The sequence below is a fragment of the Puma concolor genome, chromosome B1 (assembly GCF_028749965.1).
Source record: "Puma concolor isolate L17-30 chromosome B1, mPumCon1.1.hap2, whole genome shotgun sequence".
NCBI classification, from domain to species: domain Eukaryota; kingdom Metazoa; phylum Chordata; class Mammalia; order Carnivora; family Felidae; genus Puma; species Puma concolor.
Genome location: NC_141670.1, coordinates 176,525,701 through 176,551,563, shown reverse-complemented (window position 1 = coordinate 176,551,563; position 25,863 = coordinate 176,525,701). Strand labels below are relative to the sequence as shown.

The window sequence follows — 25,863 nt, the reverse complement described above, 5'->3', positions numbered from 1 at the left end:
GGTAAAATTAATACAATTTAGTGATTAGACAGAGGGGTCAGGCATAAAGAGCAAAAAGTTTAACCCTCTGGTCAACCACACCAAATGCTGCTTTGACTTCAAGTAGATCGACAATCAACTTTTTTTCCAGATAAGTTGGGAGATGAGAAAGTCACCAGTGACTTGGGAAGCGCTGGTTTGGTAAAGCAGTGGGGAGAGTTCAGAGTGGTTTGGGGAGTGAAGAGAAGAAATACAACCTTTTAACAATTCTTTTGAAAAGCTTGACTGCAAAGAGCAAGAGAACAGAGCCATAGCTAAAACAATACACGGTTGATTTATTATTATTACCCATTACTGCTTAAGAAGGGAGAGATCTGGTATGTTTAAATATTAATATCAGGGTTAAATGTCAACAGAAGAACACTAAAGATACAGGATACAAAGAGAGTAATTGTTGGGGCAAGACCTCCAAGAAGGAAGAAAGGGAGCATGACAAATAAATAAGACGACTGATGGAGCCCACATAACAAACAACAGCTTACTGATGTAGTCATTTTCTTTCCATAGGTGGAGAGAGTTGATGCAAACTACGGAGTGAAATCCCTAGGAAACTGAAGCAAGGGCATTGCCAAAGGAGTTCTTGTTTGTTTGCTTTTCTCACTTTGGTGGTATTTTGAATATTAAGGGAAAATAAAAGTCTCCTTTTAGGACTCTCTTCACAGGCAATGTTTATTTAAATTCACTTTATGAGCTGAAGGGATAATAATGTGTTCTAAATCAGTATCTTGTCTGTGGCCGTCAGAAAGAGAAATGACTCCTGCTCATAATTGCTAATATATTCCCAAATGTATTTGGACATGAAGAGAAGCATCACTTTGAAACTTTTCTTAGTGTGCCAAAGGGCTTTACAAGGTATATGAGAAGGTGTTAGTGGAGAGGATCGAGAAATCATGGATAAATACCTTCACAGTCCCTTGTAACCTGTAGATTAGCTGTCAGGGAGGGAGAAGGTGGGGTAAAGGACAGGAAGTATGCCACCGACCAGCTACGTGAACCTGAGCAAGTTGTATAATACCTCTTTGTCTCAATTTCCTCATCTGAATAAGGGGAATTATAATACCACTTTCATATGGGTTACTTGGAGGATTAAATGAGATAATGCCTGTAATAATCGTCAAGAAATATTATCATCATTAGAGTGGACAATTTGCCCTTGCCAGTTCAGTGATGTAACCATTGTGTCAGTTTTATATTCACAACCGCATGGAGCTTTAATTCATTCTCTTAAACATCTAACGTTAATTCAAAATCCTGACAATGGGCTTTGATACCTAGAATAACTGAGCAATAGAGCATTCTCACTTTTGTTCCATAGGGCATTGTCTATCTAAAAGCATCTGCTTAAATCCTAAAGATGAGAGAGAAATCATGCAGAAAGAGATAGAAACTGCCTTTGCCTGTTTGGAGGCCTTCCATTGACTGCCCTGATGCTCTGACCTCTCATTTATTATCTCTCTTTCAAGAAGACAGCATGGAGAGGGAAAAACAAAATGCTCTCGATGAAAATATCTGACAAAATGAAAACCTTAGCTTGGAAGTCATCGTCATACACTGAATAGCCACTGTCTTTTGATTACTCAGCTTGGCATTTTATGCCTTTGGGGGGAAAAATGGAGAAAAAGGCTCAGAAGCAGTAATGACAGAATTGGGGTGATCTCTGTTCAGAAGGACACGGACAGGGCAAATGCCATGATCCTTCATTGCTCCAGAACCAAAAACTAATGAGTCTGATTCACCTCTTTGCCTCAAACATGCCTTGGCTGAAGGTTAATCACATTAATTCCTGTGAGTCAACATTCTGCCATGTCATGGGGAAAAAAAAAAAAAAAAACAACAAAAACCTGTCAACCATTCCAATAGTTAAAGCCCCATGTGATGATTTTCAAACTTTTCCTGAACCATAAGAATCCTGCCATCTTTATATGTCCTTTAGGTTAACTCTTTTCTATCAACAAATATTTGGCTACTGAGAGTCTAGAAACTAGTGTTTTTGCAAACCATGGGTTTTTAAACTGAGGGGCATGAGCAATTGTAAAAGGAAAGAGGAGAGCCAGAGGGGAGAAAGACTGGAGAAAATGGATATCAGAATTGTGAATGGATGCTTTTGCAGACCAGTCATATGAAGTCTAGAATAAAATAAAGCCCACATCTTCCTCCCTGTTTTCCTCTCAAACTAGCCTTTTACCTAAAAAACATCAGGGCTTACAGGTGATGAGCTCATCTTTAGACCAAAACCATAAAAACCAATGGGTGTTTTATGTGAGTTAGCATCGCAAGCCATCACAATACTTAATTACTACAATGCTGACCTAGACCAGTGCTTTCTCAAATTGCGGTGTGCATACAAATTCCCTGAAGTTCTTATCAAAATGCAGATTCTGATTCAGTCACTTTGGAATGGGGCACAAGATTCTGTATCTCTAACAACGAATTCTATTGCATTCTATTGACTTTGAATGCCTACAAATTGCATTGATAGGTTCAAAATAAAATCACTTCTAATGATCCATCTCATTATTGCTTAATCTATGCCAGATTTTTGTGATTCAGAATCCATTCCACTATTTCAGGGCATCAGAATCATCCTAAAAGTAAGTTTTTCACAGTGTATTGATGACCAGCTTATGTCCAACCAACCATGAAGATTATTCAGCGCTCTCCAATAACCCAAGTCTTAATTATGAAAGGTTTGTTGAAATGGGTCATTATGATGTATACAGAATTTTTTTTTTAATTGGACTCTTGATTTTTTTTCTCAGATGTGAATCTTAACTTCTTAAATTATACAATAAAATTTAAGGTGTAAATTTAGGGTCTATTCACGTGAGTATAACATTATTTTTTAGTATGGAGTGACATAAGTGACGTAAAAGAAATCTGAAAGTAATCAATGATGTGCCCTTGTGACCAAAATGGAATAAATGGGTAGGCTAGAGCAAAGGCATTTAAGTATCTTATGCACTGCTTTTAGACAAAATCTCTGGCACCGACGGCATTAATAGTATATAAACAGCAAAGTCCTAGTTTAAAATACCTAGCACACATCAGAGAGGCTAACAGATACTGAAGTTGCTGTTAACAGTGTGTTGAATTAACTGAATTGCAAGGCTATGATCTATTCACCAAAGTCTTTGCCAGAAAAGACCAGTGAGAGGAAAAATACTACCATAGTAGAAAGACTTTTGAATGAGAGGGATGTATTCCCAAAAGCCTCTTTCCTTATAGAATATTGCAGCCACCCTCACTCTCCATTGTCTTTTTGTCACTCTGCCACACCCAGTTAAGTCCTAACCTTAGGTAAACCCGACTGTCTGTCTTCCCAGTACCTGCATTCAAATAGCTGAAATGTTCTGGAACAAATCACATCACCAGGTTGATTGACGGCACTTTCAATTTGTAATTCCCAGTCTCAACGTAGCTCTCAACATCCCTTATGATCTTATCACATTATTCCAATCAGTTTCTGCAGATTCTTTTTGCCCTTCACACTCCTCAGATGACCAACCCCTCCCGTATCCCCTTCACCATCTCTGGATGGCCTTAACAAAACATGGCTTGTTGTTCGGCCAGCTGTCTAAAAGCGAACTGTCCAGGCTTTTATTCAGCTTCCGGCAATTTATCTAAATGCAACTTTAGATATTAACTTCTTATCTGATGCATCATTTGCAAATACCTTCTCCCATTCAGTAGGCTGTCTTCTTGTTTTGCTGATGGTTTCCTTTGCTGTGCAAAAAGCTTTTCATCTTAGGGTAGTCTCAATAGCTTAATTTTATATGTTAATTATACTTGAGCAAATAAATAAATAAATAAATGTTAAAAATTAATGTAACTTTAGGCATATATGTCCTAACAGTTCTGGGCCTCAGGTTTGTAGTAGTAAAATAGAGATAGTAATAGTTCCTCCCTCATAAGGTTATTGTAAGTAGTAAGTGAGTCAGTACATGTAAATGTTTTACACAGTATCGGCTGTCAATAAACCATCAGTAAAAGTTTTCCTATGATTCTAATTATATTTTCACAGGAAAGATGAAGCCACTGGATAGAAATTCCCTTAACTTCCCAACCTCATATCAACAAATCCATCTGCACTTTCATGGCCTCATCTAAACCTTATGTCTTCCAAAAGGCCCCACCTTCTGATGCCATTGCATTGGGGTTAGGATTTCAACATAGGTATTTGGGGGAGAACATAAGAATTTAGTCTATAACAGTAACCTACAACTAAATGACTCCTATTCCCTCCACCAAAAGCCCTCTAGGTAAAAGTTACAATAATTCCTATATTCCTAATTTCTTTTTTTTAATGTTTATTTATGTTTGAGAGAGAGAGAGAGAGAGAAAACGGAGGAGGGTCAGAGAGAGAGGGGGACAGAGGACCTGAAGCAGGCTCTGTGCTGACAGCAGCACAGAATAGTGAGATCATGACGCTCAGCCGACTGAACCACCCAGGTGCCCCTGTGTTCCTAATTTCAATGATCATTTCACTTGCGATCTTCTCGGCATTCAAACATTGACTACCTTTCTCTTTGACTTCCAAGACATTATACCCTCCTGATTTTGTTCCTCTTATGCAGTAGCTCATGCCAGAAATGTCACAATATCCAATCACCAAGTCTGATGATTCTCCACCCTAAATATTTTTAAATGCATCCACTTTTGCTCGTGGTTATTGAATAGACAAAATAATATTCCTCTACCTAACCATCTGAACTATCCTTTTTATTCTCCACATAGCATCTTAAAAATCGCATAGCTCTCCTTAAAGTCTTTCAATCACTATTCATTGTTTTCAGGTTGAAAAGAATACTTATTACATTTATTTTAACTGTATCATAAAAAAAACTCAAATATACTTCAAGGTAGGGAAAATACTATGATACATTCCCATATATCCATCACCTAGCCTTACTAATTGCAATTTTATCATATTTCCTTCCTCTATTTTCTCATTCGTTCAGTTGTTTTTTGATTGTGGTAAAAGACACTTAACATGAAATTTACCATTTTAACTATTTTTAAGTGTACAATTCTATGGCATTGAGTACCATCAGCACTACCCATCTCCTAAAGATTATATTTTTACTACACAACAAGGTTGACAAGCATGAACTGCTCTCCATCCTAGGTCACTAGAGTCAAGTCACTTTGGCCTTTATATAGTTTCTTGTAAGTGCCAAACTTGTTCCTTACTCAACACCTTCACACATGCTTTTCACCTTGCTTAAAATGCTTTTTCCCACCCATGTTGCTGGCCAAATCCTACTCACTATTGAATATTCAGTTTATTTTTTTTAATGTTTGTTTATTTTTGAGAGAGAGAGAGAGAGAGTGCAAGTAGGGGAGGGACAGGCAGAGAGGGAGACACAGAATCTGAAGCAGACTCCAGGCTCTGAGCTGTCAGCACAGAGCCTGATGTGAAGCCCGAACTCGCAAACCAGGAGATCATAACCTGAACCAAACTCGGACATTCACCCAACTGAGCCACCCAGGAGCCCCTGGAATATGCAGTTTAAACATTAGCTCTTTCCATGAAAATGCACACTAGGCAAGGTCTCCAGCTTGCTATACTCCCTTACTTCTATAGATGGAGGTAATACAACATAGGTCAAGCTCTACAGCCAGACTGCCTCAGTTTTAATCTTGGCTCCGTATGACCTTGGGCAAGTCACTGTGTCTCTGTGTCTCAATTTCTATCTGCAGAATGGAGATAATAGGACCTTGTCTCTAGGTCATTTTGAGAATTATTTAAGTGTTTAGAAAATGGCTTGGACTTAGGGTTGCATAAGTATTAGCAATTACTACTCTTCTTCAAAATACCTAAGGATTTTGTGAAAGTTTCATTAAATGTCTGTCTGCCGCTATGAAGTCTCTCTTGGTTACCTCTGTATTTGAGAAGCTAGTTCAGGGCCTGTTACATATTCCTCAATCAATACTGGTTGAATATTGGTCTTCTCAAATATTTGTGGCTCAGAATATTGTTGTTAATATCAAATTAAAGGATTAAGAAAGAAAAGAAAAGAAAAGAAAAGAAAAGAAAAGAAAAGAAAAGAAAAAGAAAGAAAGAAAGAAAGAAAGAAAGAAAGAAAGAAAGAAAGAAACTAACTCATGAAAACTTTCTAAGCTTTAAGTCCCAATGTGCATCACGATGCTGCTATTGGGAAGTTTAGGCATAAACAAATGATAGTAAAGTGTATTTGAGATGTTAAGGATGCACATATTAAATTGCCATGGTTCATAATATATATTAGTGTATCCTAAAATGAGTTCTTTGAAATGCTAGTTTATGAAGTAGTTAAAAGAAAAAATAGGAACTTTTTACCCTGATTGATAAATTTGGGAAATGCTGCAAATAATTGTCCCCCTCCCCCTTTGTAGTTTCACAATATACATTTCCCTGTGAAGCACTGGAAAATAAAATAATTCAACTTCTTTAACTCTGAATTTCATCAGCTTACTTTTTTTCTGTCATAGACCTTTTTTTTTTTTTTTCAAGAAAACCTATTAATTAGCCATAGGAACCAAATTTCATTCATAGAATCCAGCTTGATAGAAACTGGGGAAGATGTGATATGATTGTAGCAAGAGCAAGGTGATTGCAGACTCAAGCAATCTAACAATGTTTCAGACACAAGTTGGAATATGAGCCTGGCAATATGGAAAATAGAATTTAGATAGATAAAGAGAGGATAAAAGGATTTCACAGATAACAAAATGTTAGCCATAGAAAACGAATTAATCTGGTAAATATGGGGCTGAACTATGTCTTGATATCAAATCTCAACGATCTTGCCAATTTTTCTTTAGGATGTTTAGTAAGAACTGCAGAAGTATTTTTCTTTAAAGTTTCATAGAGAAGTTGAGAATTTAACTAGCATTTGAGGAGGAGTTGGTTGGGTAGGTGGTGTGGAAAAGAGAAGGAAAAATGTAAAGGTTTCCGAGCCTTAGTGGGGGTGAGGGCGGGAGGGGTGGGGGATTGGACAGGCAGATTTGCATTCATTGAGAGTTCTCCACTCAGGCTTTTCTGTATATTTATTGTTAAATTCTCAATTCAGCAATCCTCTAAAGTGGTTATTACTATATCTCTTTTGCAAACAAGTTAATCTGGGGTTCACAGAGCTTATGTAATGTATCCAATAACACACAGCAGAGTTTCAACTGTAATCTAAATTACACACACTCTTCCCATTATACCACACTGCCTCTTAAATTCAATTGGAAATTAAGCACACACACACTTCTCTCTCTTTTGTTGTTTCCAGTCCTATCACCTCATTACATTCTCAATAAAGTCTCTCTCTCTCTCTCTCTCTCTCTATCTCTCTCTCTCTCTCTCTCTCTCTCTCTCTCTCTCTCTCTCACACACACACACACACACACACACCACTCCCCTCCCATGCCTCATCTCCACACAGACACACAGAAAATGTGCTCTTAATTTATCTGAATGTAATCATGCTGTCCTGTATGGTAGCCACAAGCCACATGTGGCTGTTGAGCACTTGAAAGGTGGCTAGTCCAAACTGAGATGTGAGTGTAAAATACAAATCAGATCTCAAAACCTTAGAACAAAAATAAAGTAATAATAATAATTAATAAATTTCATACAGATTATATTTTTAAGGATAATATTTTGAATATATTGGGTTAAATATATGATTCTTAAAGTTAACTTCACTTGTTCCTCTTTCCTTTCTCGAGAAACTGCTAGAAAATTTTGAATTACATGTGCAGGTTATATTTATGGCTTAAGTTATATTTCTGTTGTACAGTCTGGTATATAATATCAACATTTTTTTTGTCCTTTTGAAATTCTCAAGATTCCTCCCACGATTAGGATTAATCCCCTGAAATGCAAGTCCTCGTAAATGTCTGACACATTAAGCCATTAACTTTTCTGAATGAATTTATCGGAAATTAGCCCAATCATCTGGAAAGGCCCTGAATGAATGGGCTGAGGCAGGAGGGGAAAAAAAAAAAAAAAAAAGATTCAGATAAAATCAAGTCCAGGTAGAGAAGGTGGGGGAAATGAACGGCCTGCTGCATTTGGTGATACAGGAAGTTGGGCAGGTTACCAGAGAAGAAGGGGCTCAGGAAGTTGGAAAGACACTGCAAAATAAAAGAACTGCCAATGTGACAGTGTACCCAGGATGGGCTCTAAACATCCATCTTCATGAGTTCTCTTTTAAAAACTAAAGTTTGGAGGGGCACGTGGGTGGCTCAGTCAATTGAGCATCCAACTCTTGGCTTCGGCTCAGGTCACGATCCCAGGGTCTTGGGATCGAGCCCTGCGTCCAATTCTCTCTCTCCCTTTGTCCCTCTGCCCAACTCTTGCTCTCTCTCTGAAACCTAAATTTTGCTCTGTAAAAATTATGATCTTTTTTTTAAAGAAACTTTCTTTTTTAATGTTTATTTATTGATTTTGAGAGAACGACAATCCCAAGAGGGCTCCACGCTGTCAGCACAGAGCCCCGTGCAGGGCTCAAACTCACGAACCATGAGATCATGACCTGAGCTGAAATCGAATGGGATTCTTAACCATCTCAGCCACCCAGGCACCCCTCTAAAACTTATTAACTTAATGCCAAAGATAGGCTCTGATCCCATAATTCCAAGGAAGATCTCAGTGCTGCAATCCAGCCAGGGCTTTCTGGTGCCCCTCAGACTCATCAAGTGCCATTGATGTTGTTGGGGTTGGACTGGAAGGAGAGTTGTCATGCTTGTGCCCTTAACAAATTACCGGCCCAGTGAGGCTGGCTCAGAGTCTCAGGGCTTGGAAGAGAAAGGATGAATAACGAACAGCAAATAGTGGGGTTTTATTTACCTCAGTTATTTTGAAGAAAATGATCACTATTTCTGATAATAGAGCCTCCCTTGCCATCAGTTTTCAATTAGTTGTTTCATTACACCTATATGTTTATCCCTGATGTGGAAATAGTCTTTGAGGACATATTACAAGCACATACTTATTTAGGCAATTTGAATACTCTTCTGACTGAAGGTGAGAAATCGTGTGTGTGCTTCAATCACAGTTTTAAAATGTTAAAATGTGTAGCAAGTAGTGAAGAAAATGGCACTATTTTAGATTCTTTTGTTTTATGTAACTTAGCATTTAGATGTCACTGTACGTGACCTCTCAAGTCAGGACGATTTAGAAGACAAAATGCGATTTTTAAAAGCAGGTGAGGGTGGAATCTTATCTTTTGAAATACTGTGTTTATATAAGTGACCGTATGTTTTGTATGTTGTAAAAATACAAAACTCCATTAAGTGGTGGGAAAATACTGGGAAAAGGGCCTCAGCCCAGTAATTATTAACTGTGTCACCTTGGGTCAATTACTTCATGAAATTTGTTTCTGTCCTCTAAATCGAGGATAATTAAATCTCCCTCTGGAGGTTGGGGTGAAAAAAGCAAATTCAATGGACTATAAGTTACAACTACCACTCTGGAACAGAACAGATGCTAACACCCTCAGTGTACTGCTGCCATTTTTTTTTTAATGTTTATTTATTTATTTTGAGAAAGAGGGGGAGAAAGAGAGAGAGAGCGAGAGAGCAGGGGAGGGACAGAGAGAAAGAGAGAGAGAGAATACCAACCAGCCTCCATGCTGTCAGTGCAGAGCCCGACATGGGGCTCCATCTCACAAATCGTGAGATCATGACCGGAACTGAAATCAAGTCAGATGCTTAACCAACGGAGTCACTCAGGCACTCTGCACTCCTTCCATTTTTAAAGGAAAGGCACTATCTCCTTCACTCAAGGGGCTTCGATCATGAATCAGGACATCTGAGAATGATTCAAGCTTTCTTTGTAAATTCCTAAGTCTATGGTCACAGCCACAGAGCACCTGTCTCTGGGAGGCCAGTCCATCCCTGTTGCCCAGAGGTACTCCTTCCCCCTCTCCTGCTTGTGTGGTAAGAAAACAACAATGTTCTCTGTCTCAGACGAGTGATCCGCTTGACTCCTACAACATTTCTATCTCTATCCAGTAGCCCTTCCTTAAAAACGCCATCTTCATTTTGCGCTTGAATCTTAACTGGAGAGCCTTTCCAAGACCGTAAGATGATGACAGGACTCGAGATTTTATCTCAGCCTCCAAGACTGTGGAAACTTTCCAGCTCTCCTGGAAAGTTATAGGACCACTGATTTCTATTCATTCATCGGGAGAAGCTTTCAAACGGGCAGATCCTTCCAAAAATGGATCCAGGAGCCTCAGGGGGTAATAAGTTTCCCATCATTGGAAGTGCTCTGGCAGGTGTTAAAAGACAACATGTTTATTCACTGAGTAATTATTTAATGAGTCTCTACCTTGTGCCTGTGATGGGGTCCTGTGGGTAGAAAGTGAGTAAGAAAGGTAAGCTCCCTGAGTCAGGGTGCTTTTGATCTAGTAGAGGAGACAAATACAAAGGCAAATAATGTTATATTTTGCTAAACGTGTAATAGCAATAATTGTTAGGTTTTAGAAACATGGAGGAGGGCAACTAATACCTAATGAAGACTTCCCATAGGAAAGAACATCCAAGTAAGATCTACAGGAAATATGAAGGTAGAAAGAACAGAAGAAAACATGCTTAGACAAAGAAATAGCATTAGAAAATCCCAGAGTGGAGAAAAAATAAGGCTCCAATAAACAAACTGTAAGTATGAAGAGGACCGAGGAGGTGGGGGGGTGGCTGCAGAGGCACCTATAAAGATAAACAGGAACCAGAACAAGGACATTTAAAGGGTCATATACACACATGGAAGAGCTTGGACTTTATTTCCAGGGAAGCCAGGATGCACAGGTGTTTTTCCACAGATCCTGTGCCTGGGGGGTCTGGCTGCAGCCCTGACATCAGAGGGCTGGAATGGAGACCTACCTGGCTCATGTCCTTATACCTCCAGTCCAGGGGAGGGCTCTCTCTGAGGTGTGGGCATCTCTGACCTGGGAGTGTGGAGGGAAAAAGGAAGTTGTTTCAAACTTTCTGAGTTTTGCTTCTTCCATTATCATCTCTCTTAAAAAGCCAGAGGAAAGGAAATTTTCCAAGGAGCCCTGACAGGACCCATAGGAAAATGAATGACTCACCAACCAGAGATCTATTTAGTGATTATCAATGTGCAAGGAATTCCTTTACAAAGAATCCATTGGCACTCCAATAAATAAATTGTATTTATTTAAATACTGGCAAAAGAAAAATAAGAAAAGAAATAAGAAAAGAAAAATAAAAAAGAACATTTGAAATAAGTACTACAGAAGAAAAAACTCCTATATTATGCACCTTTCCAGGAACAGGTACATTCCTCCCCAGCCCCCCATCTTCATAGGCACAAAGACATAAAAAATTTCTAGTGGAAAGAATGACTCAATCTTTTTTCTGTAAATGACTAACTTCTCATTAGTATAAAAATAGCTAACATTAGTTGAACATTTACTTTGTACCAGAAAGACATTAACTGTTTTACATACATTGCTTTATTTAATCCTCCCATGACTGACAGGTAGGTAGGTATCATCATTATTCCCACTTCATAGATAGTAAAACTGAGGCTAAGAGGTTAAATGACTCACTCACATCACAGAGCTCACAGTGATGGTACCAGGGATCCAGACTCAGAATCTCAACCACTACACAAGGGTTTCAACAGGCAAAAATTCACACCTGCATCAATAACATCTAGGGTACTTGTTAAAAATACAAATTTCTTCAGGTCCACTCCAGGCCTATGGAATCAGAAATTCTCCATAGGGGTCAGGTCTAGGAACCATATTTTAATCAGGTACCCAGGGCGATTCTTAGGGACACTGAAGTTGGAGAAACACTCCACTCTCTACGCCATTCAGAAGGACTTTAATTGATAAAAGTAACTGTCCCAACCTCCCAGGGGGGAAAAGTGATCTAAGGGAGGAACATTAGCTTTTGATATCTTTGAGTATGAATGCTCCCAGTAGTAAAACTGTCAGATTGGTAAAGTGAAATCTAGCTACCATCTGCCTCAGGGCTCTTGCTCTAATAAAAGTTGGGGCTGCTCCCCACAGTCGGCACCCTCTGGTACCCCTGCTCTTGAGCCTGGAGCAGCCTTTCCTGACTGCCATAACTGATGGCACTCAGATGAAGTAGAAGGAGAGGCATCCATTGGCCTCCACTCCCAGCTCTGTCCCTTACTAACTGTAAAAACAGAAGAGTTCCTTAAATTCTCTGGACCTGTTTTGTTATCTGTGAAATGGGAATAATAACTCTTGGGAAACAGCTTTGCAACAAAGAGTAGGTTAAATTTTATCTGATACTTTATGTAAGATTTATCTAGTCTAAAGACCTGATGTCTAAGAGGTCCTCAATAAATGGTGGTGGTGATTTCTATAAATAGCCACTCTGGGATGGTCCTTCGATTTTGTGTCCAATTTCAGGACAATGGGCAAAGAGCCTTGGTCTTTTAATTGGACAGATGTGGGCTACGTCCGGGCTTGGTCAGTCCCTGGGAGACCCTGGGCAAGTTAATTAAACTCTCCAATGTTCATCTTCTCACTCCTTACACAGGAAGAGAGGTCTGCTTCCTAGTTCTTTAAAGAATTAAAAGAAAGTATGCAAAGTTCTCATACAAAGCAAGCCCTCAACATCTATTGTTTTCCCTCCCACTTCATAGCCAATGCACCTTGGTTTCTCAACAACCTCAAAACACGGTTTATTATCATTTTAGCTTTGCGTATTTTATTGAATTCTAATTCCTTTTAAGTCAGCAAGATAGAACTTCTGTAATTTCTCATTAGTTTATTGACTGGGACCCAAACATTATCCGAATATTAGATATGGACCATTTCCTAGCCCTTCCTTATCAGCCCAAAGGATTTGGCCAGACTTTGCTCCCTTAGAGACCATGTAGCTCAAGCTGTGTCTCTTCCAGGCAAGATATTGGCAGCCAACAGAGGGGAAGGGACAGAAAATCCAGGTCAGCTGCAAAGATGATCAAATAGTTGGAAAAAGGATTCATGAAAAAATTGATTTTAACAAATAGAAATTGTTTCTTCTGGAGATATTGAGGACAATTCAGTGTGGGTCATCAGCACACCAATGTTTATGCTCCAAGGAAAGGTGCTACTGGGTTACCTCCCATTGCCACAAAAGATGAGGGGCTCTGGGCCCAATCACAGCAGGAGAGATTTAAAGTAAACGTGAGAAAGATGATGGCAACAACAAAGCTGACAGTTCCTCTGATTTGTCTTCTATTATCCTTTGTAAATCTCCCAGAATCATGATTCAAACGTCAGGCTTTGGCCACAGATGATTACTTCTCTAAGCCTCATTCATTCACTCAACACACAACTGGGGAGATACACAACACTGTGTCTGCAGCAAGCACTGTACTAGCCTCATGTTCCCCGACTGTGTGGCATTACAGTCCGGCTGGAGTACATGTTACATACAGGGTCTGTAGAAAGGCATCTCTAGAGTGTAATGATCATTTATTTCCTTGTTCAGGAACTTTGGAAATTCCTACGCCACCCTATTGGTAAAGATACTAAGTTGCAAATTCCTTGGTATGCCATTCAAGTCCTTTCAAGGATCTCACCCTCCTTTCTAGTCTCATCTCTCAAGATTCCTATAAGATGTCTCAACTACACACAGTTCCCTAAATCTACTTTGGTGAAGACATGCTCTTCTACCTTAGGGGTTTTGCCCATGCTATTTCTTCTGTTTGGCATCCTCTGCTCCCCACCATCACTGAGCCCCTGGAAGTAGAGGCCCTTGTAGTAAGTAATTGACACATTGTGAGTTCTGTGTATCAGCACCCCTGATAGATTGGGAGCCTCCAGAAACCAGGAATCATGGAACATCATTATGATCTAGTGGTTAGCTAAGTAACTCACATTATGTCATCAATATGTGGATGATAGGTATAGTAAGGAAGGAAGGGATAGAGAGAGGGAGGTGGAAGGAAGGAAGGAAGGAAGGAAGGAAGGAAGGAAGGAAGGAAAGAAGGAAGGAAGGAAGGAAGGAAGGAAGGAAGGAAGGAAGGAAGGAAGGAAGGGAAGAAGGAAGGAAGGGAAGAAGGAAGGAAGGAAGGAAGGAAGGGAAGAAGGAAGGAAGGGAAGAAGGAAGGAAGGAAGGAAGGAAGGAAGGAAGGAAGGAAGGAAGGAAGGAAGGAAGGAAGGAAGGAACTTGATCCATATAATGGGATAATACTTCTGAATCTTAATTATAGTTCTCTCCAAAGGCCTCTTTTCACTTCCTCCACCATCCCTCCACCCCCACCTCTGCCTTGAACTTGTAACCCACTATAGAAACTGAAGCAAAAACAAAATCAGCTTGAGTCAGAACTCAGGCACACATCTACAGAGTGAGTTTTTATGCTAGCAGGTATTAGCTAGATGACCCTGACTGAGAAAGAAGGGGAAAAGAAGGAGTAGCTCTCAGATCAGAGAGGAAGACACAGAATAATCTCAAGGTCAGTAGGACTAAGGTTTAGACCGGGAGGGTGAGGAAAGACCTTCCTTTGAGAGCACCTGGGAGTTACGTCAAGACAGACTTAGTTCTAAGTTGTCATGCTTCCTCCCATCCAAGGAAGACTAATTGCCCGGAGTCTACCTCCTGCCCAGGGAGCATCCCTCTGGAGATAACTGGTCAGGGCACTGGAGATGCTGCCCTAGCTTCTGCCCACCATGAGAACCCTGGACTTCTACAACCCAGAGATCTTGTATGAGAGACATGGATGCTTGTGGCCTGAGAGTGGTATGAAACAATCCAACATGGTCCCTCCTGGGTTGAACTCAAGACACGATGAACAGGAACACGATTACTGAGACTGTCTGAAGGGCCACCACAGTCCCCTTTAGTGATTTCCTGCAACAGATTTTATGAAAAGTGGGAGTTCTGACCTATGGCCACCAGGACGGGCATCCGGAAAGTTCATTTGGAACCTGTGTTAGTTTCCTAGGGCTGCTCTAACAAATTACCACAAACTGGGTGGCTTAAAACAACAGTAAGAACTGCTATGAAATCTACTATCTCACCATTCCAGAGGGTAGAAATCTGAAACCAAGGTGCCAGCAGGGCCACGCTCTAGAGGCTCCAGGAAGAATGCTTCCTTGCCTCTTTGAGCTTTTTATCGTTGCTGGCAATTTCTAGGGTTTCATGGTAGCGGCAACATAACTCCCATCTCAGCCTCCCTGTTACATGTGCTTCCCTCTCTGTGTTGACCTGTGTCTCCCTACACTAGTGATTGGATTTAGGGTCAATCCTAATCGATTATGACCTCAGCTTAATTTGCATCTTAATTACACGTGCAAAGCCCTATATCCAAGGTCACATTCACAGGTACCAGGAGTTCAGACTAGACTATAACTTTGGGGGAACATAATTCAACCTACAACAGAATCTTGTTATTTCTTACCACAGCCTTCAGTGAAGTGGCAAATTAGATGCTATGTGATAACTTGCTCTATACATGTTTTTACTCAACTATTGGGAAAATCACATCCAAAAAATTACCCAACTACATTAGAATTTCCTAATTAGTGGGGGCGCCTGGGTGGCTCAGTCGGTTAAGCGGCCGACTTCGGCTCAGGTCACGATCTCGTGGTCCGTGAGTTTGAGCCCCGCATCGGGCTCTGTGCTGACAGCTCAGAGCCTGGAGCCTGTTTCAAATTCTGTGTCTCCCTCTCTCTGACCCTCCCCTGTTCATGCTCTGTCTCTCTCTGTCTCAAAAATAAATAAACGTTAAAAAAAAAAAAATTCCTAATTAGTGTTTTGCAGAATACCGTATATGAAGATGTAATTAACTGTGCCAGGACTCAAGGGTTATGTGTCTATTAGGGCCCCAATCAGAAGCAAAACCAAAAAATGATATATATTATATGTTATGTATCATAGACAAAGTATCTATGATATATAGCATATATAATATCACATATATATTGTCAAAAATTAAGAGATGGCTAAAGTAAAGTGCAATTAGTAACAGTTTATTGTGCACACACCAAAAAGGCACTTTGCAAACTGGGAGCATTCAAACCAAAACATGGAGTGAGGCTCAAGGGTACCTTGTTACAGAGCAGCTACTATAGTGAGAAAGTAGTGACTGTTTTTTTCTTCCCAGTGATCGGTTATAATAGTAAATTTTCTTCAATGATAGGGAATCAGTCAGTGGTTATTTCATATCAACCTTGGGAAATAGTTCAAGTTTTCCTCATGATTTCCAGAGGCATAAACAAGAAATGACCCTGGTTGAGTTAGACTTGCAAAATAAGCTAAATTAAGCTTTGTATGAATAAACTGGTTTTGTCTGCTCAGGGAATTTTCAAGATTAGTCTCCATTTGTTTCTGCTTTTAAAAATATCACATATCCATATGGGGCGCCTGGGTGGCTCTGTCCGTTGAGCGACCGACTTCGGCTCAGGTCATGCTCTCACAGCTTGTGAGTTCCAGCCCCGCGTCAGCTCAGAGCCTGGAGCCTGCTTCAGATTCTGTGTCTCCCTCTCTCTCTGCCCCTAACCCACTCGCATTCTGTCTCTGTCTCTCTCAAAAATAAATAAACATTTAAAAAAATTTTTTAATTTAAAAATATCATATAAATACACAAATTTTATATTATATAATTTGGGAACTTTTAAAGAAATCTCAGTAAAGCCGTTGTCTTTCTGTCTGTTGTTGGAGCTTGAAGTCCAATGAAGAAGGAAAGATGAATGTAAAGTGGGGGGGAATAAAGGTACGCTAAAATCCAACGGCACAGCTAGCACCCAGGTCTCACTGCCTCTTACCACACTGGCATGGGCATCCTCCTGTAGGAGAAGCTGGTGCTCTGCACGTGGGAGTTAAACATAACGCCTGGCTTCAGGGTTGGAGAAGCTGAGAGAGGATTCTTGGAAAGGTAGAGAAGTTGCCGGGGCAGCTGTAAGGTGGCTCCACATCATTAAGGTGGGTCAGCAGATAAGCAACCACGTGAGAGCTACAAACCGCTGTGCTCCATTTCCTCCATTTCCGCCTTGTAACTTGCGCCTACCCTAACTGGAAACACAGAGAGAAGGGAATTCTGGGAAATGTAGTTCAGCCTAGCCAAGCTGACACATTACAAAGCTACCATATATCCCATAGCCAACCGTTGAAAACCACAACATGCCCTATCTCTCGGAAAGACTCACAAGCACATTACTGTGTTAAAGGCTCAGCCAGGTCCTCAAGTTTAAAAATAAATATTTAACTCTGATCTAGGATTTCCCACACTTAGAATCACTGCTTTTGGAGATTATTAACTCATCATAGAAACTCAATGGTTACTTATTACTGTGATGTCTGTCGGGGGGCGGGGGATAGTTCTACGAGTGAATTTCAGAAAAAAACTTTGTACTGAGGTGCTGTGTCTTTCAGAATGTCAGTAAAAGTGCAGGGTACTAAGTGGAGAAGAGCTTCCTCAATTTACTCCTCAACGTATTCAGCCATTCTCAATTTCAAAGACAAATATATTGAATTTAGGCAGCAGTCTGAAGAAATGTAGAACTTTTCAAATAATACTAAGTAACCTATTTTTAATGTGGTAGCTCTATTTTATTTTCATTAAAGGCCTAATAAGGAAAGCTCAGTTGATTTCCTATTTGCAAGTAATATAACTTCCTACAGAAGCAACATGTCCACACACATCTGGTAACTTATAGTCATTGTATTAAACATTTCAAAAGTAGATTGAAAAATTGAGGCATATGCTACCATTTGAGGCAGCATACTAACAGTAAAGAACACAGACTCCAAAACCAGACTGCTTAAACTTGTAACTCAGGTCTACCACTTATTAGCTGTGTGACATAGGCTAAGTTACTCAACTACCCTGAGCCTGTTTTCCTATATATAAAATGGGGATAGTAGTAATATTTCCCCCTCCATAAGTTATAACGAGTATTAAAGTATGTAATATTTGCAAAGTGCAAACATTACAATGTGCTTGGCACGTTGTGAATGGTGTGTGTGTGTGTGTGTGTGTGTGTGTGTGTGTGTGTACAGTTCCTCACAGCAATCCCTGAAGGGTTTATACTATTATACCAATTTGATAGATGAGGAAATCAAGTCCTCTTGAGGTGAAGCCATTCTCTCTCAGGTCACATGGCATGAGTCAGAGCCAGGACAAAACCCGAAATGACTCTGACTCTAAAACATGGTCTCATTCCACAAGGCCATGGCACCTCCCAAGCAAAGCTTAATGGCTCTCTGAGACTTCTTCCTGAAAGTCTCAAAAGACAAAATCAAATTGACTAGGTCCAGAAATGGAATTAGTCCCTCTCCCCAGGGGTACTAAAGTTGTTGCTGTCACTCATTCTTGACCTAGACTAGATATGAATGCAGAGCTTAGAATGCAAGGCTCCATGGGTTTATTTTGCCCTGAGCTTACATGGTCCCTAGAAAGTTCTCTAAATACTTTCAATCAAGGGCTCAGAAAAATTTTTAAAAATAACCTTGCACATACAATTAGAAACTGGCATGTGGGGAATTAAATATAAGATGAAATTGTCTGTGATTTTCAGGGACTACTTGAAGGGAGGTGCTTTGGAGAAAATACCTCAGACTCTCAAAACCCACACAAGGGGTCCGACATGACTGTCCACAGCAGGGCTCACGTGAGCTCGAGGGCAGAGACTCTGAGCCAAGCAAGACCCTCCTCTCGCCGCCAGTCAGAGACAGAGAGAGACCAGGCTGGAAGGGTCTGAGGCAGGTGTAGCTGTGTTGTTATGATTTTAATGACTATTACAGGAATGTGAGTCAGGAGAATATTTTAAAAGCAAGTCTGAAAGAATCCCTTTCACATAAAAATCATGTACCTGTATGAGCATGGTTGAGAAACAGATCAAAAATAAATTTCCACACATGTCTATAGTTGTTCAAGTAATTTGAAGGATGGATGCCTTCCGGACACCAGATCACGGTTTCTCTACAGGCTGTGAAATAGTGAAAAGGAGAAAAGAGGTTTGTTCGCAGTTCTCCAGGAAGCTTCTCTGATGCCTGCCGCCTGCACTGATTTCGCACATCCCTGGACCCCTCCTGCCAATATAGTCAGCGCAACATGTTTTGAGTCTGTGATTTTTCTACTTATTCGCTGACTGACCTAAAGTAAACTTCCTAACTTCTCTCATCCTGTTTCCTCAATGTCAAAATGAGAAAACTAATCCCAGTCTCACAGGTTGCAATGAGAATGAACTTAGCCAACTACAAGGGCAGTTTCAGCAGTGTTTGGCACAGAGTAAGTAGTCGATAAATGGTAGTGTTTCTTGGGCTCTCCACGTCGCTGCCTCCTGCCTCGCAGGCCCTGGTCCTGGATATTAGCCATGGGAACTATCGTGAGACTCACGAGAACTTGAAAATATCTGTTTCTGAGATTTCAGCTCTAAAATCATCACAACGTTGGATCCAATCACGGAGTTAGCCTAAAGTTATAAAATGACCCTCAAGGCAGAATAAGGCCTGATTTAGATATTAATTTTGTAAAAGAATGAATGTGTGAGTATCTGTGAAAGGCACATTGGTGGCTTCCTCAGAACTCCTTTGGATACAAGTGACAGAAGCCCAATTCAAATAACAATGATAATAATAATGGTAATTTATCACATCATTTAGCCGGAAATTCAGGAGAGCTCTTATTCCCAGTGCTAAAAAAAAAAAAAAAAAGACAAGTGCTCAAACAGCGTCATCAAAAGTGTTTCTCCATTTCTCAGGGTGCCTGGGTAGCTCAGTTGGTTAAGCGTCTGACTTCAGCTCAGGTCGTGATCTCACAGTTTGTGAGTTTGAGCCCCCTATGGGGCTCCAGGCTGATGGTTCAGAGCCTGCTTGGGATATACTCTCTCTTCCCTCTCTCTTTCTGCTCCTCCCCCACTCACACTTTCTCTCTTTCTCAAAACAAAAAACAAAAAACAAAACTTTTTAAAGGAGTGTTTCTCCCTTTCTCTGTTTTGTTCTCCTCTGTGTTGGCTTCATTCTTAGGCAACCCCTCAAGTGAGGTGGACGTAGCTAACACTATTACTAGCCAAGGACTCTCAAAGTATTCGATTTGCTGACATGGAATCCCATACAATATGTCCAAGGAACCCATTTTACAGTTAAGCAGGCAATGCTGTGGGCACGTAATAATGGGACACACTGGTCCTAGCACATACCACTGATAATTAGCAGCAGGGGTCCGATAAGCAGTGATATGGCCATTTGAAGGCACTGCTGGGGCACTGGCTTGAGATGATACCTTGCTAAGACAAGAGGCCACCTTATGTACACTCCAAGACATCTCATATACATGATATTGGTGACCATTATGGGTGCTGGTGCTATATTCCTTGTTGGTAGAATATACATACGTGGGAACCAGAGGGTGAAACTAGAAATGACCTCACTGACCATCGCTCTCAAGGATCCATGAGAACACCTGAAGGATCTGGTTCCCGGGGACTTACATGCTTCCCATTTCCATACCTTTGTGCTGCATGAGCCTAAATGTCCTGGTTTCTAGACGGCACAGAGCAAAGGTCCCATTAAACTTTAAGCTATAGCTTCTGCCAAGTTATTTCAAGGTGTTCATGCCAAGAGAACAGTGGAAAGGAGTCACCATTTTGGCAGAGCTGGTATTGTGATCACCCGGAGAAAGCTGTCACACACAGGAGGCAGAGAAAAACAGATTCAGCACCCCGATGGCCACAGGGGTGTTTCCTGGCACTCCCCTGCACCATTTTGATGGCTAACGGAAAAAGACAACAGCCTTGGCCTGACATGGGCATGGAGACTAGAAATGAAGATCCGGGTTGCCCACCAGCTATGCCACCTAGACCAAGTATGAGAGGGCTCTGGACATGTGGTAGAGGAGGGAGATGAGGAGTATGGCTCTGGCCTTGAGACAGCCACAGCAATGAGCACTGGAGTTTATTCCACCAATGTTCCTCTCATATGTTTACTATCGGAAGACTCCTGGATGAATCCTGGAGGCACTCATCCCAGACGGGACACATCCTCTGTGTGAAGTGGATATCCTCACCTCAATCCAGGACAATCTGAATGGTCATCCCGGCACCAGATAACCCATGGGCCTCTGTGGCAACCCCACTTTCGACGTCCTCCTCTGCCCAGCTGTGCCTTCCTCATTTGTTTGTAGTGATGTTCCTGAGATCAAGCCTCAGAGCAGCTCCTGCACAAAAACCTTCACCTAGAGTCTGTTTCTCCAGGCCCCTTACCTGGGACAATAGCTGACATCTATGGAATGTTTACTGCGTGCCAAATACTTTGCAGATGTTGACTCATTCAATGCTCACTGAAAATAATATTATCCCCATATGACAGGTGAAAACTTTAGGTTTGAAAGAGGCTAAATGACATACGTGAAGCCTGATATGATGATTTGAATATTAAACTTGGGACAACTATGTACTTTGATCGGGTCGGTCTCATTGAAATTTGGAAGGCCACCAATGTCTTCATTATCGGCAAATGTCTCCGATGATCCGTGACATGTAGTACACTGTACCCACAAAGGTTCCATTTACATCACACACATTCTGAGACAACTAGTGACAGTGCTTTGGAGTCTACCCAGTGGCCACGTCTCAATGGGGTTTTATTGTACCCTCACCAATTCCAAAGATCAATTTTATTTATTATGACCAAATCCCAGTAAACAAGGCTGGCAAAAAAGTAAAATAAAAAAGGAAAAGAAAGGAGCACCTGGGTGGTTCAGTCAGTTGAGCAGCCAACTTCAGCTCAGGTCATGATCTTATGGTCAGTGAGTTCAAGCCCCATGTCAGGCTCTGTGCTGACAGCTCAGAGCCTGGAGCCTGCTTCAGATTCTGTGTCTCCCTCTTTCTCTGCCCCTCCTCTGCTCATGCTCTGTCTGTCTCTTTCTCAAAAATAAATAAACATTAAGAAAATTTAATAAAAAAAGGAAAAGAAAGATGTTAATATGTATTGACTGCTTTGCCCTATACTAGTGCTTTTCAAACTTGTTTTACCTCAACTTGTAGTAAGAAATGCAGTTTTCATGGTAACTTGGTGTGTGTGTGTGTGTGTGTGTGTGTGTGTGTGTGTGTGTATGCATGAAACTGAAGCAAGAAAATGTCACTATCCAATACATACCTTCATTAATGTGACACACTCTGATATTTTCTATTCTACTTGAATGTTTTTAAGCCAGTCACTGTACACTATATTGATTTCATACTTAATGATCTTGAAGTACACTTTAAAAAACACCACCCAGTGCTAAGACTCTTCACATGTATTTACGAATTTAGCACCTCCCAAAGAAATTATTGTCATCCCCTTTTTTAATCAAGTACATGATTTAACAACTCTCCATTCTACAATTCATAAATGACAGAGCTGGACTTTAAACAGATTAAACTACTAAATTATTGTTTTTCAACTTCTTAGTTGAAATAAATGCCAAATGTAAAAGGAGAGAGAGAGACACACAGAGACAGAGAGAAAGAACAGAAGAAAAAATAAAGAAATATAGGTGTTCTCTGCATTCATTTTCTTTTGTCTCTTACAGCAGTTCCCTCTGTTCTCAGAAAGAGGTCAGAGCTAGCAAGATTCCCGGACTCCATGCAGATGGAGTAACTGAAGGCAAATGGTGACCACCTTGCCATTCCTCATGAGATTTCATGGAATTGAGCGTGTAGCTCAAGAAAACATGTCTTCCTATCGAGGCGATGTGCTCTCCCACTCCCTGTACAGCAAGACATCCAAGTAAGGATGATGTTGTTTCTCATCATCCTAGTTTTAAGCACCATTTTTTTTTTTTTTTTTTTTTTTTTTTTTAGTTCTTGAGGAGTAAGGGAACTGTCAAGTCAATCAATGCTCCTATGGACTTTTTTCTGGAAGCAAAAAGTGAGAAAATTTGCCCTGTTGCAGCTTAAGCACGTTATTCACTCTGGACTCTTATGGGTAAATGAAAGTGAATTGTGATATATTTCCTGAGCTGCCCAAGTTTTAGTGTTTGTTAGCATTTGAGGAAAAGATGAATTTGAGGGATGAAATTCTCTTAATCTCTCCCCAGCTTCTTTAGCAGCACTGTCCTCACAACCAATACATTGATGTGAGGTACACAGAGCATCTTCCTCTCCATGCAATTTATTTTTGGTTTTCTACTGTTCCTCAAATACGTGTATACTACAATGAGAAATGTAGACCCTGGTGGTCAACAAGAGCTATAAATTTATGTCTTTTCTAGTGAAGTGGCGGGTCAGAAACCTATTTACGTGGATCATGTGAGGAAGAAGAAAGAGCAATTTCAGACAAGTATTTACAAAACGATCTTCAGATTTAATGTTTTCCTCGTCTAAATCCCAACAGCAATCATATAAAACTAGCAAACAGACTTTAAAAATTAATTAAAAGTGAGAAGGGCAAAAATAGCTAAATCATTTCCCAAAAAAGAAAACATGTCTGCATGTTTTTAGTGAGTGGACAATTGTTCTTGAACATTTGGTGTGTATTTGATTATAAAGAACATAGAGGCCTTGGTGTGTTGAAGCAAGACCCAGGCCTCAGTATTTTTACCAAGATTCCCAGGTGATTTTGATATCCCCCAAGGTGTGATAACCACTTTCCCAGTAGGCAACAAGACAAATTACAAGACTATAGCAATTAAACAGAGTGGTACTCATGTAGGAAAAGATAAAGAGACCAATGGAACAGAAGAGAGAGCCTAGAAACTCATAGGGCTAGATGCATGAGTGATATATAACGGTGGCGGCTTACAGATACTGGAAAAGAAGAATACTCAAAAATAATGGTAACAAAGTGGTTTCCATAGTAAAATAAGGTTAGATTCCGAAAGTCAACAAAATCAAAGGTAATTAAAGATAAATATTAAAAAGCCAAAACTTTAGAACTTTTAAAGAAAAGCAAAGGAGAATAACTTTACCACCTATAGGACATAATGAAAAGGATTTTATTTAGAATAAAAAGGATTTCTCAAGGAAAGCTTTATAAAGCACACATGATAAGGAAAACATTGGTAAAATGTTTTCTTAAACGTCTTCCATTTAACTGTTTATCTATAAGAAATCACAAGTTTCTAGATTATTGCTTAACAAAAAACAAAAATATTGGAGGCTAAGGAATATAGTTGTCATTCCTAACAAGGGTTTAAAATGTTTATTTTTTAATTGTATAAATAAATGTCCCAAAGTTCAATATATATGATACATTTATACTAATATGACACTGGTTGAATTTCTTTTCCATGTTTATGTTTCATATTAGATTTTATTTAAACAAAATGTCTTCCCTTAATTTAAGCCTCCTGCTTAACAGACAGCAAACCCAAGTCCAAAGAGGTTACTCAGCTTGCCCAACATGATGGATTTAATTAGTCAAAATCAACTTTTCAGATGGAATGAAAACACTAAATAACTTTCTAGGATATTAGTTTTCCTTAAAGCCTTCTCTTTTATCATCTTAAAGTTGTTATTAATAACCTCAGCACTAAAAGCTTGAAAGTAAAATGACAAAGTCTTAAGTGGCAAATTTGGATTGTGAACATAGGTTTCATGGATAGGTACAGCCATTTAATTGCCAACGAAATAGATTAGTAGAAGTCATTAAGGTTTTGTGGCAAGAAATAAACCACCAATGTCTCCTTCCTTATTTACTTTCCTATATAAAATTTGATTATTATTAGGATTTAAAATGAGTGAAATCAATTACCTTTTCTTTCCCTCTAGATTCTGAACAAATTGATAACTATACACAGGCAACACTGAGCTCAAAATATCAACCTGATTGGTAGTAAAGCTGGACCAAAAAAGGCAACTTGGATATAAGCTCCAAAACTGTGCCCCCCAAAATTGACCTTTCCCCAGTCACAGACATCCGTAGGTCATAAAAACACTATTCCAGGGAGCTTCTCCACGGAAGGAAGAAGAGAGAACACACAGATTGCTGGAAGGCAGGCTGATCCCAGAGCAAAGGCAAGATGCAAAACTACGATCCTGCACTGATATTTTCCCCACTCTTCCTTTTGTGGGGAGATAGAATACCCATGGGCCCCCAAATATTTATCCACCACTTCTTTGAGGAATAAAATTGAAGACCCTTCATGGAAGCACAAGGCTGATAAAATAAGGTGCCTTTTATCAGTTGGGGCCATAGCAAAAATCCAATGACATAATTCAAATGGAGGATTGATGGTTTGAATCGATGGGCTGCTCACAACACTATGAGTAGTGCTTCAGGAAAATGACAAAGGAGAGTGACGCTCTCCAAAGCTAGAAGCTCCTTGTTGCAGACTCTTCTTTAAAACCTGAAGGACAAAGGGAAGAGGGAAAAGAAGTGTCTACCAGAATATGGCAAAAGGTATGGCTATAGGAGAGAGGAACAAAGCAACTGCCAGACCATGGCCAAGCAGAGAGGGAACCAGAAAAACAAATACCCCAACCTCTCCTTCTCTACTCACCCTCAGGTCTCCTCCAGATGCCACTCCTTCTCCCTAGGAAAGCATGGTTGATGCAGTCCAGAGAAGTCAGTCTTCCAGGATACAGGGAAGAGTGGACAGTGGTGGAAGGTACATCTGGAGTGTCAGAGAATATCAACTCAGCCCCTAACATGTGCAACTACTACCCACTACAGGGGACTGAAGCTGTAACACCTACATAACATTATAGCAACCTGTCTTCAGTACCTCAGTACTTGACCTGTCTTAAGTACTTCGGTGCTTCAGTGCTTTAGTACTCGACCTGTCTTCAGTGTGTCAGTGCTCAACCTGTCTGTAGTAGTTATTAAGGGAAAATGTTTATTGATTCTTTAATCTCCAATGAGGAGAGTGATCAGATTAATCACAAAAAAAGCACTTTATTAAAAGGTTTTTTTAATTCTCAAAATACAAATATG

At 40.2% G+C, this 25,863-nt stretch overlaps 2 long non-coding RNA genes across 2 annotated transcripts in view; both read right to left on the bottom strand.

Annotated features, from left to right (window-relative positions):
• LOC147582050 (uncharacterized) overlaps window positions 1-17,000 on the bottom strand; it is a 33,072-nt gene extending 16,072 nt beyond the window's left edge. Inside the window, exons 1-2 of the long non-coding RNA XR_015249830.1 lie at window positions 16,770-17,000; window positions 10,897-10,961 (exon numbers count right to left, since the gene is read on the bottom strand). This is a non-coding gene — a long non-coding RNA (uncharacterized LOC147582050). The remainder of the gene's footprint in view (window positions 1-10,896; window positions 10,962-16,769) is intronic.
• Window positions 17,001-21,045: 4,045 nt separating this feature from the next.
• LOC147582049 (uncharacterized) overlaps window positions 21,046-25,863 on the bottom strand; it is an 87,627-nt gene continuing 82,809 nt past the window's right edge. Inside the window, exon 3 of the long non-coding RNA XR_015250523.1 lies at window positions 21,046-21,160. This is a non-coding gene — a long non-coding RNA (uncharacterized LOC147582049). The remainder of the gene's footprint in view (window positions 21,161-25,863) is intronic.